We start from the raw sequence: 12497 nt of genomic DNA, 5'->3' as shown, positions 1-12497 counted from the left end.
GTATCTTTAAGCACTTAGTTAAAAATATTTAATTAGTCTTTCATTGGAAGCTATGATCTGGAGTCCCCATTTGTGTTTCTCTTAGGCAAAAATTAGAGTAAAGTTATCTTTTGGTTTATAGTCACTTCTAATAAGATTACCAAGAGTCTAGATTATATTAAAAGAGCTTATTACCTTCTTTCTACCTAGAGTTTAAGGAAAAACTAGGTTTGATGAACTTTGACTTCCTTGTTCAATTGGTTGGCTGATTAGAAGAAAAACATAACTAGATTGTATACACCTTGTACAACAACCATTGAATTAGACTGGGTACCTTGAAAAGGACTGCTTACTTTTTTTAGAAAAGAATGAAGAAGTAATAGAAAAAAAATAGACCTTTCAAAAAAAAATCAAAGATCTAAAAGTTTCTGTAAAGTTTTAGTAAAGTGAAAGCCATCAAGTGTAAAAATGTGAGTATACTGGAATATCACAGATAAAGCCCATTAGTGGTATTAAAGTGAATATCTACACTTCTCACTACCCCTCACATGATGCTAAGTTTAAAATTAAACCCTAAGTTACTCCAACTATTCTTGAGTAGTTAGAAGGTTGAAACTCATTTGAGAAAATCGAATCTCTTAAATTTCTGAGTTAGAATCACTATCGCTCAAAGGTCAATTTAAGTCTAAGTTTTGTCGTAGAGAAATAAGGGTTGGGACTCTATACCAAGCAGTACTTCCAATTGATTGACAAAACCAAAAAAAAGACTTGTGCTTTTCAATATAAGTTTTGATTTTGACTATTTTTACTTAAAGTTGTTTTTAAATTTTGTGGATATATTTTCTACAAACCCTCACGAGTCAAACTCGTCCACTAGGGATAACCTAGCGGTTCAAGGGCTTGCTACATTCGCTAAATGCAGTCGAGGTGCCTGCGAAAGTGGCAGTTTTATTTTCTAGGGACTAGAAAAAGGTTTGGGGGTGTGATGAGTGTCTCCAAACACTCAATTATACACACATTTTTCAGATATATATCTTGATGTTTGTACCTATTTATCCATATTAAGATAATAATCATGATAAGCCTCAAATCACCACGTTGCATGTTAATTAGGCTTAATTATATATAAATAAATTTATTTACTAGATAAATCTAATTACGTGTGTTTCTTGTGCAGAAAATCAACAATTTGAAATCAAAATCTCAAGACAAAAGCATTTGAGCCCACTTTGGAATGTCCTAATCCTTAACTCATATTCTCCTCTTTTGTCTTTTTGTGCAAAGAAAAGTGGAGGCTATAAGTAGTTGATTTTTTAGGGTTTAGAGAGATCTTGGAGGCTAGAAAAGAAGAGGGAGAGGAGATCAAGTGATTGCTACGGCAATCTCGAATTTTACTGGTTTATTCTTTCTTTCTTCTATATTTAACTTCAAGATGTTTGTTTCGTATTTCATTATGAACTAAATTTCATTTCTAGGGTTGAGATGTAACTCAGATACAATTTCGTAGTTGTTTTATTCAAATTTAATTCCTTGTTTTGCAATTACTTATTTGTGTGTCTATTTTGAGTTTAATGCTATTAAATCTAAAGGCCAAAGTTTTGATTGATTTATTGATCTAGGTTTATAATGAGAATTAGAATCTAGGTTAGATCAATAAAATAGATCACGTTGGAATGAATGAATGGTAGAGGTACTTTAGCATGTTCTAAGAGGTTAGTAATTCAATTTACAATAATTTCACAGATTTTATGACTCTTTGGTATTTAAATTCACATAGAGATGTGCTGAGTTAATATTTTAAAGAGTAATCTAGTGTATTTCGAGAGAAAACACTAGTTAGTTTAGGGAATTAAACTTCCAAATAAGGCAAAGCAGGTATTACTTTGAATAATCAATTACGTAGGAGTATCTGTAGTGAAGTCGAAAGCCCTAGGTTTTTAATCCATAAGAATCCATTCTTTCTTGTTTCATTGTTATTTTAATTTGCAATTCTACAATTCTCGATTCATCAAATAGTAATTTAGGTGATTATTTTTGGTACTTAGTAACTTAATCCTCGTGGGAACGATATCTTATATTATTACTTGAAACGATTAGTGCACTTGCTAGCATAAATCATACGCAATCAAATTTTTGACGCCGCTGCCAGGGATTAAAGATTACTAATATTAATATCAATTGCTTTTGTTACTAATTTGATTTTTATTCATCTTTCTCTTTTTAGGTTTTTCCTAGTCTATGAGACGGACAAGTAGTTTGGGTTTAGTGCCAATCGACCTTGATATCAATAAGACACTTAGAAGGCTAAATAGGGAGCGCAAGCAAAGAGCTAAACAAGGAGTTTTAGCAATGGCGGAAGAAGAGAATAATGGTGGTGGTGGAGATGCAGTTCCGAATAGAGCACTAAAGGATTACTCTATTCCTACTGTGGGTGTCTCTAGCATTCGAAGGCCACCTATTCAAGCAAACAATTTTGAGATCAAGCCTGCCATCATTCGGATGATACAATCTTCGGTTCAGTTTGGGGGGTTTGCTAACGATGATCCAAATCTGCATATTGCAAATTTCTTGGAAAATTTGTGATACATTCAAGCACAATGGGGTGACTGATGATGCCATAAGACTACGTTTGTTTCCGTTCTCATTGAACAACAAGGCTAAGGCATGGTTAACCTCGCTACCTTCAGGAACCATTACTACATGGGATGAGTTGGTTAATGTCTTTCTGACTAAGTACTTTCCACCAGCGAAATCTGCAAAGATGAGGAATGATATAACCAATTTTCTGCAGCAAGATCAAGAATCTCTCTATGAAGCTTGGGAGAGGTTTAAAGATCTCTTAAGAAAGTGCCCACACCATGGACTACCGTTATGGATGCAAGTGCAAACGTTTTATAACGGTTTGCTCTCAAACACTCAAACCATGGTGGATGCAGCAAGTGGAGGAGCATTCTTCAACAAGACACCGGAGGAAGGATATAAACTTATTGAAGTCATGGCTAGTAACAACTTCCTGAAATCTGATAGGAATGCACAGAAAAGGACAGCCGGAGTTCATGACATTGATGCTTTTACTAATTTGGCTGCTCAAGTTGCTATTTTAAATAATAATTTAAAAAAAATGAATGTTGCTGCAGTTTCTAATGTAGTTTGTGATAATTGTGCATGGAATCATCCTACTTTGGAGTGTCAAAGCCCATATGAAGCAAACTCTTCCAAACAAGTGAATTATGTGGCCAACAATCAAATACAATACAATCCTAATGCCAATTACTACAATCAAGGGTGGAGGAATCATCCTAACTTCTCATGGAGTAATAATGCAAATATGCAAAAATCGCCTCATTCTTTTCAATCTCAAGAGAAGAAACCAACCATGGAAGAGGTCTTCACCCAATTTATGCAAAAGACCAATACAATCATTGATGATACTCAAGCCAATTTCAGAAATCAAGGTGCAAGTATTCGCAACCTTGAACATCAAGTTGGAGAGATTTCCAAGCTATTGACGGAAATAGCTCAAGGAGCACTCCCAAGTAATACTGAGAAGAATCCCAAGGAGCATGTGAAAGCTATAACTCTTAGAAGTGGGAAGGAGTTAGAACAATTCAAGGGGGTAGCAAGCAAGCAAATGAGGATGAAACTGCTCTTCCTAAAGATCAAGATGCTACCGCTCCTATTCAACAACCTATTCTACAACCAACTTCTAATCCCATTCCTTTTCCTCAAAGATTGCGAAAGTAAAATTTAGATAAGCAATTTTCTAAATTTATTAATATTTTTAAAAACTTACATATTAATCTTCCTTTTGTAGGTATGCTGGAGCAAATGCCGAAATATGCTAAGTTCTTGAAGGAGATTCTATCAAACAAGAGGAAATTAGTGGATAATGAAAAGGTTATGCTCACGGAAGAATGTAGTGCTATTCTTCAAAGAAAGCTTCCCCAAAAGCTAAAAGATCCAGGGAGTTTCACTATTCCTTGCACTATTGGTGATTTTAATTTTAATAGAGTTTTATGTGATCTTGGTGCAAGTATTAATTTGATGCCTCTGTCTATTTTTAGGAAACTTGGTTTAGGAGAAGTGAAGCCTACTACGGTATCCTTGCAGCTTGCAGATAGATCTATCAAGCATCCTAGAGGCATTATTGAGGATGTTTTGGTAAAAGTGGACAAATTCATATTTCCTCCTGATTTTATCATTTTGGATATGGAAGAAGACAAGGATATTCCACTCATATTGGGAAGACCTTTTCTCGCTACAGGTAGAACTCTCATAGATGTTCATCAAGGTAAGTTGATTTTAAGGGTTCAAGATGAATAAGTAACTTTTAATGTTTTTGAGGCTATGAAATTTCCTTCCGATATTGATGCATGTTTTGCAATAAGTGTTTTGGATAGGGTAGTAGCTAAAAAATTTAATGAATCTTTTCCTCTCTTACCTTTGGAAAATTGCATATTAAATAGTAGAACTTTAGGAACTCTAAGTAATGATGAAGATATAATTGAATGTGTGAATAATCTTGATGCTTTGCCACCTTGTGAGTTTCCAAAAAGGCTTAAATTTAAAGAGTTGGGAGCTGTGCATTTTAATGAATCATCATCTAAAAAGGAACCTCCTAAACTTGAACTTAAACAATTGTCATCACATCTTAGGTATGCTTTCTTAGAAGAGTCTTGTTATTATCATGTTATTATTAACTCTTCTTTGAATGATTTGGAGGAGGAAAAGTTATTGAGGGTTTTAAGGGAGCATAGGAAAGCTATTGGATGGACTATCGATGATATCAAGGGAATTAGCCCATCTATTTGTATGCACAAGATTTTGATGGAAGAGAGCTACAAGCCATTGGTGCAACCTCAAAGAAGATTAAATCCTTCCATGCAAGAAGTGGTGAAAAAGGAGGCTGTGAGGCTTCTGGATGCAGGTATAATTTATCCAATCTCGGATAGTTCATGGGTAAGTCCGGTCCAAGTGGTTCCTAAGAAAGGTGGTATGACCGTAGTGAAGAATGACAACAATGAGCTTATACCCACAAGAACAGTAACCGAATGGAGAGTTTGTATAAATTACCGAAAACTCAATGATGCCACAAGAAAGGATCACTTTCCTTTGCCCTTCATTGACCAAATGGTGGAGAGACTTTCCGGGCATAACTATTATTGTTTCTTAGATGGATATTCGGGCTATAATCAAATTCCAATAGCACTGGAGGATCAAGAGAAGACCACTTTTACATGTCCATATGGAACCTTTGCTTATAAAAGAATGCCATTCGGATTGTGCAACGCCCCTGCTACTTTTCAACATTGCATGATGTCAAATTTTTTTTATATGGTTGAAAAATACATTGAAGTGTTCATGGATGTTTTTTCTATTTTTGGTTCTTCTTTTGATAATTGTCTTTCTAATCTCTCTTTGATTTTGCAGTGATGTGTTGACACAAACTTGGTCTTGAATTGGGAAAAATGCCATTTTATGGTAAAAGAAGGAATTGTGTTGGGACATCGAATTTCTATTAAAGGAATTGAGGTGGACCGAGCAAAAATTGATGTAATTGAGAAGCTTCCACCTCCTACCAATGCTAAGGGAGTTAGAAGTTTTCTTGGACATGCAGGATTTTACAGGAGATTTATTAAAGATTTTTCTAAAATTGCTAAACCTCTTTGTGAATTGTTAGTAAAAGATGCAGTTTATTATTTTTCCAAAGAATGTTTAGATGTTTTTGAAACTCTTAAAGTGAAATTGATATCGTCTCCTGTTATTGCTGCACCCGATTGGGAATTACCTTTTACTTTGATGTGTGATGCTAGTGAATATACTATAGGTGCTATTTTAGGGCAGCGAAAAGATAAGGTCTTTCATGTGATTTACTATGCTAGCAAAGTTTTAAATGAGACTCAATTGAATTATGCAACTATCGAAAAAGAGCTTTTAGCAGTTATTTATGCTTTTGACAAATTTCGATCTTATTTAATAGGTTCTAAAGTGATTGTCTACACCGATCATTCGGCTTTGAGGTATCTATTTGCTAAAAAAGATGCAAAGCCAAGGTTGCTAAGATGGATTTTACTTTTGTAGGAATTTGACTTGGAAATCAAGGACAAGAAAGGAACCGAAAATGTAGTTGTAGATCATCTCTCTAGGATGGACCATGTGCAGCCAAATGACGAAGTTGATGGGGATATTAATGAGAAATTTCTGGATGAGCAGCTGTTTGCAGTTGGAGAAGCCCCATGGTATGCTGATTTTGTCAACTATTTGGCAAGGGGGATTGTGCCTAACGAACTCACCCACCAAAAAGGAAGAAGTTCTTTTCAGATATTAAGTATTTCATATGGGATGATCCATTCCTTTACAAGATGTGTGGTGATCGTATAACTAGAAGATGTGTGCCGGAAGAGGAGATGGAGAGTATTCTTCAACATTGTCATTCTCGCGAAGTTGGAGGACACTTTGGAGCAATCAAGACAGCAGTAAAAATTTTACAATCAGGATTTTATTGGCCTACTCTTTTTAAAGATTCATATAATTTTGTTGCCAATTGTGATAAATGTCAAAAGGTTGGGAATATATCTAGGAAAAATGAAATGCTCTAACAAATATTTTAGAAATTGAATTGTTTGATGTTTGGGGTATTGATTTTATGGGACCTTTTCCATCTTCTTTTTCTAATCGTTTTATTTTGGTTGCTGTAGATTATGTGTCCAAGTGGGTTGAAGCTGTAGCATTGCCAACCAATGATGCTCGGGTGGTGGTGAGATTTTTGAAAAAGTATATTTTTGCAAGATTTGGAACACCAAAAGCTATCATAAGTGATGGAGGATCACACTTCAGTAACAAACAATTTGATTCACTTTTGAGCAAATATGGAGTGACACATAGGGTAGCTACACCTTATCATCCGTAGACAAGTGGTCAAGTTGAAGTATCCAACCGTGAGCTAAAGAGGATTCTAGAGAAGACAATCAATTCTTCAAGGAAGGATTGGTCAAGCAAATTGGATGATGCTCTATGGGCCTACCGGACAGCTTTCAAGACACCTATTGGAATGTCTCCATATCAATTGGTTTATGGAAAATCTTGTCATCTCCCAGTTGAGTTGGAACATAGATCATATTGGGCTGTTAAGTTCTTGAATTTCAATTTATAGGCTGCAGGGGAGAAGAGACTGTTACAGCTAAATGAGATGGAAGAGTTCTGGAACGATGCTTATGAGAATGCTAGGATCTATAAGGAAAAGACGAAGAGATGGCATGATAGGCACATTCACAAACGGGAATTCAAAGAAGGACAACAAGTACTCCTCTTCAATTCAAGACTTAAAATTTTTCCAAGAAAATTAAGATCACGGTGGTCCGGTCCTTTCACTGTCAACAAGGTCTTACCATCGGGGGCAATAGAAGTCAAGCATCCATCAAAAGGGATTTTTATAGTAAACAGGTAGCGATTGAAGCACTACTTCGGAGGGAATTTTAATACCGAACGGGTGTCCATTTTACTCTCAATTCAAAAGTGAAGATTCAAGAAAGTCTAGCTAAAGACTTAAATTTTAGCGATTCTCAGGAGGCAACCCGATTTATTTCCAAAATTAAAAATTTCAAGGATTTAGTATTTCATTAGTTTATTTTATTTTAGTTTTAGTTGTTATTTTATTTTATTAGGTAGTTTAGGATTTATTTTATGATATTTATTTTGATTTTAATTATGTTGGTTTTATTTTTCAGGTGAATAAACGATTTCAGTGCTGCCCAGTCAATTCCGCCGCAGCGGTGGGTACATGTACGCCGCGGCGGTTTCTCAAAATCAAAAAAAAATGCCAAGCCCAAATTGAAGGAATTAGGGCACGAGCCATGGCGGAAATGACTTACCTGCCGCGGTGCGAGTCATGAAATTGGAATTTAAAGGGATTAAATCAATCATTTGGTTCAAATCTCTCGCATTCTCTCCACTTCTTTCTCTTCTTTTCTCCAAAAACCTCTCATTTTCCGTCACCTCTTCATCTTCCTCAACCTTCTACCTCCCCCAACTCTATTTAAATCCACAAAATTTCTTTCATTTGTTCAAATCACTCTCACTATTCTTGTTTCTTCTCAGAAAAATGAAAGATTGCTACTAAGTTTGAGGGAAAAAAGGTGATTGCATTGAAGTTTGGATTCGATAGTTGAAAAAGAGGTTTGAGGTTTGCAAAAGAGATAAAGGTTTTCTTCTCTCTTGATTGAAATTCTTGTTTAGTTGATTTATGATTAGAAGAATTTTATTTGGGTTATAATGGCTTCATCAAGTACTTCTAAGAAGAGGAAATCTAAGGTTGTTTATGATAAAAAGAAATTTGTTAGTGAATATGCACAGAATAGGTTCTATGAATCGATAACTAGTAGAAATCCCATAACGGAAAGGGGATTAACTGTCACAACTGTAGGATATCCTCGTATTAGAGGGATTATAGAAGAGAGGAAATGGAAAATGTTTTGTGAACAACCTAAGCCTGCAATAGTACCAGTTGTGAGGGAATTCTATGCCAATGCTCCTGAAAATAACAATAGAAAGGTGTTTGTTAGAGGAAAACAGGTCGATTTTAGTGGGGAGGCTATCAACAAAATTTTCAACTTACCTGATATTACAAAAGATGATTACAATAGATTCAATGGGAGACAAATAGATTATCAAGAGATATTGCAAGAGATTGCTGTACCAGGTACCTAATGGAAGCTAACAGAAGAAAAACCTGTGACATTTCCAAGCATTGGACTCACTAGGGACTGTAAGGCTTGGTACTATTTTCTGGCGGCTAGAATGATGCCAATGAGCATTTTGGTACTATTAATAAAGAAAGGGCAATTCTCTTATACTGCATTGTGACTGGAAAATCTATTGATGTGGGGAAATTCATATCTTCTCATATTATACAGTGTTATAAGCACACTTCCATGTCATTATTTTATCCTTCCTTGATCACTGCTTTGTGTGTTGCTGCTGGGGTCCAATCTGGGGCAGATGAGGAGACTTTAGCTCCTATGGCTGCACTTTCTGACAATAAAGTGCAAGGTATGAAAGGGGTTGACAGAATGGCACCAGTTGTTCAGAGTCAATAGGCAAGACCACAGTCTTCCAGATCTCTCACTATGGCTGAGCGGATGGAGAGGTTGGAAGAAAAGGTTAATCAGCAAGGTGAGCAGCTCCAAGAGTTTACAGAGTATCAGTATGCCTGCAACAATACTCGTGAGTTGATGATGAGGCAGTTAGCAGTGGGGATAGCAGTGGACATATCACAGTTTCCTAACATGCCAGTTTATCCAGGAAAGTCACATGGAGAGGGACTGGATTCATCTCGGGCAGAGGACTTAGATGGAGATGAGGGGGATGAAGCAGCTGAGGAGGAGGAGATGTAGTCTCTATGTTTATTTTGTTCTACTTTTCTGTCTATTTTTCTAGTTTTAGATTTTAGTTTTATTTTTTTGGATTTATTAGTGATGTTTTGTTTTGTTTTGGATATTTGAACTAAGTATTAGTTTTCTTTGTGTGAGTTAACGACTTAACATTGGTTGCAAGTGTGGTTTTTTCTTTTTCTTTTTAGGATATCGCTTGAAAAGAAAGGAGAAAATGTCGTTGTACCCGAGATAAATCGAGAAGGGAGTTATTCTATCCTCTAATTTCCTTACTTTAGTTTGTTAGCTTTTGTTCATTGAGGGCAATGAAGATACTTAAGTTTGGGGGGGAGAAAATAATTTGATTTTTTTATTCTTTGAGTTGTTAGCTGCATTAAAGTCATACTATCATTCTTTTCATTCTTCTATTTTTCAAATTTTTTTATTTTTTTTCTATTCTTTTATTTGTTTTTTGCATTGAGATTTTCAACTTTTGAGCATTTCTTTTGTTTTCGAGTCAATTCATAAAGTCAATGATGATAACTTGATAACTGTGATATGTGGTTGTTGAGTTGGAATTCGATATTACTTAGACTTTGAGGATAGCTTAGACATTTGTTTTGTTTGAATTGGATATTCAATGTTGGTCTAGTATGGTAATTTTGAATAATGATCCTGTTTTGCTACTTAGAGATATTTTATTTAGACATTTGTGAATGAAAAATAGGCCTCAATAGATTTTAGAACTTGGCTAATTGTCGGTCGAGACGAAATCCTAGACTTTCATGTTGCTTAGGAAATGATTTAGGCTATCTTTGGACCGTTTGAGCTTTTCTTGCCTACCTTAATTATTTTTATCCGCTAGTTACCCATTTGAGCCATTTATTTAATTTTTAGCCTTAATTTTCTTTCTTTAAACTTATTTTCCTACCTAATTTTGAGCCTAAACACTTATCCTTACCTTTAATGAGAATATTCACTTGTGTGTGATTTGTTGAGATTGAAGAGCAAAAATCTATTGTTAAGGGAGAAAAAGATATAAAAGAATGTTGTTGACCCCGATGATAATCAAAGATAAGTTGGGGGGGTCTTGAAGAAAAATGAAGGAGGGATACAAGTTTGAAGAAAAGTGTTCTTCATTTATTTATTTTGTTTTGCATTATTAAAAAAAAAAAAAAATTGATGGTAGTAGTGGTGAAAGTGTTATAGCATAAAAGAAAGAAGGAAAGTATGAAAAGTGAAGTTGTGATGTTAGTATTATTAAGCTCTTTAGAATGTTACATTTTGTTCGGTTGTGAGTATTCTCATTCTTTGAATTATCCTATCCATTCTTTTTTAGCCAATACCTAAACCTAACATTACAAGCTTAATTAAGACCTTTTGATTCGAGGTGGCATGATGAGTTTACATTAGTGGAGAGTGACAAGAAAGCCAAGCTTATGAGATTTGATGTTTCATAACTATTTAGAGGTCAAATTTATTTGCATTGTTTTTATAAAATTATCTAGGTGGTAGAATTGATTGTTTTAGAGATTGCTTACTTGGATTTTTTAGAGAATTGATGATTTGAATGGGATGAAAGTTTGGGTGATTTTTCTAGCTTTTGTAATGTCCAATAGATTTATGACGCTTTATGTTATCAGTGATTTTTGAGATACTATTGTGAATTGTGCTTATTAAATGAAACTTATTCTTGAAAGTTGAAGAATCTGAAGTTAGTTTTGATTCAGCTCATTCTAGGTTAGGTTTATTTCTGTTTTTGCTCGAGGACTAGCAAATGTTAAGTTTGGGGGAATTTGATAAGTCAGTTTGTAACGACTTATTCTATGTAATATTACTTGACATTTTGCTAATTTGAGAGTGATTTTATTTAGTAATCGTTCTTTTTATTGTTTTAGGTAATAAATGACCAAGAATACGAAAAGGAAGCAATTCGGGGTGAAATCGGAAGAAAAGATGAAGTTTCGAAGAATGGAGTACAAGAGGCAGAGGCCGTCGCAGCAGTGGATACATGTCCGCTGCGGCGCTCGTATTTAAATCAACAAAGGCCCCAAGACAGAAGCTAGCCACCGCAGCGGTGGGTACATTCCTGCCGCGGCGCGCATGCGATCCTATTTTCTGCACTTCGTCTTGTGTTGTTATTATATCGTTTAGATCCGATTTAAAGGGGATTGAACCCTAATTGTATTCAGAACGTATGGAGGCTATAAGTAGTTGATTTTTTAGGGTTTAGAAAGATCTTGGAGGCTAGAGAAGAAGAGGGAGAGGAGATCAAGTGATTGCTACGGCAATCTCGAATTTTACTGGTTTATTCTTCCTTTCTTCTATGTTTAACTTCAAGATGTTTGTTTCGTATTTCATTATGAACTAAATTTCGTTTCTAGGATTGAGATGTAACTCAGATACAATTTCGTAGTTGTTTTATTCAAATTTAATTCCTTGTTTTGCAATTACTTATTTGTGTGTCTATTTTGAGTTTAATGCTATCAAATCTGAAGGTCAAAGTTTTGATTGATTTATTGATCTAGGTTTATAATGATTTAGAATCTAGGTTAAATCAATAAAATAGATCACGTTGGAATGAATGAACGGTAGAGGTACTTTAGCATGTTCTAAGAGGTTAGTAATTCAATTTACAATAATTCCACAGATTTTGACTCTTTGGTATTTAAATTCACATAGAGATGTGCTGAGTTAATATTTTAAGGAGTAATCTAGTGTATTTCGAAAGAAAACACTAGTTGGTTTAAGAAATTAAACCTCCAAATAACTTTGAATAATCAATTACATAGGAGTATCTGTAGTGAAGTCGAAAGTCCTAGGTTTTTAATCCATAAGAATCCATTCTTTCTTGTTTCATTGTTATTTCAATTTGCAATTCTACAATTCTCGATTCATCAAATAGTAATTTAGGTGATTATTTTTGGTACATAGTAACTTAATCCTCGTGGGAACGATATCTTATATTATTACTTGAAACGATTAGTGCACTTGCTAGCATAAATTATACGCATTCATTTATGTTCCCTCATTTCATTTTATTTGCAAAATTTCCGATCTAAGGAGCTAACACCATGCCCTTACGATTGAGTTATAAAAAGGCTAGAAATTAGGAATTGCTCATCAACATGTTCTAGGTAGATCCACCTC

The 12497-nt window shown here is 34.8% G+C and overlaps 1 non-coding gene and 1 pseudogene across 1 annotated transcript; one reads left to right on the top strand and one right to left on the bottom strand.

The window, feature by feature from the left end:
• The first annotated feature begins 2328 nt into the window (after positions 1 to 2328).
• LOC147382575 (uncharacterized) lies at positions 2329 to 7426 on the top strand (annotated as a pseudogene).
• Positions 2738 to 2844, bottom strand: LOC147382576 (small nucleolar RNA R71). Its single transcript, XR_015174106.1, has one exon. It is a non-coding gene; the product is annotated as a small nucleolar RNA R71 (small nucleolar RNA).
• Positions 7427 to 12497: the final 5071 nt, after the last annotated feature.

Source organism: Akebia trifoliata, chromosome 16, assembly GCF_017979445.1.
Source record: "Akebia trifoliata isolate Shusen 1 chromosome 16, ASM1797944v1, whole genome shotgun sequence".
Lineage (NCBI taxonomy): Eukaryota > Viridiplantae > Streptophyta > Magnoliopsida > Ranunculales > Lardizabalaceae > Akebia > Akebia trifoliata.
The sequence above is the reverse complement of the archived record's forward strand: the minus strand, read 5'-3'. Positions and strand labels throughout refer to the sequence as shown.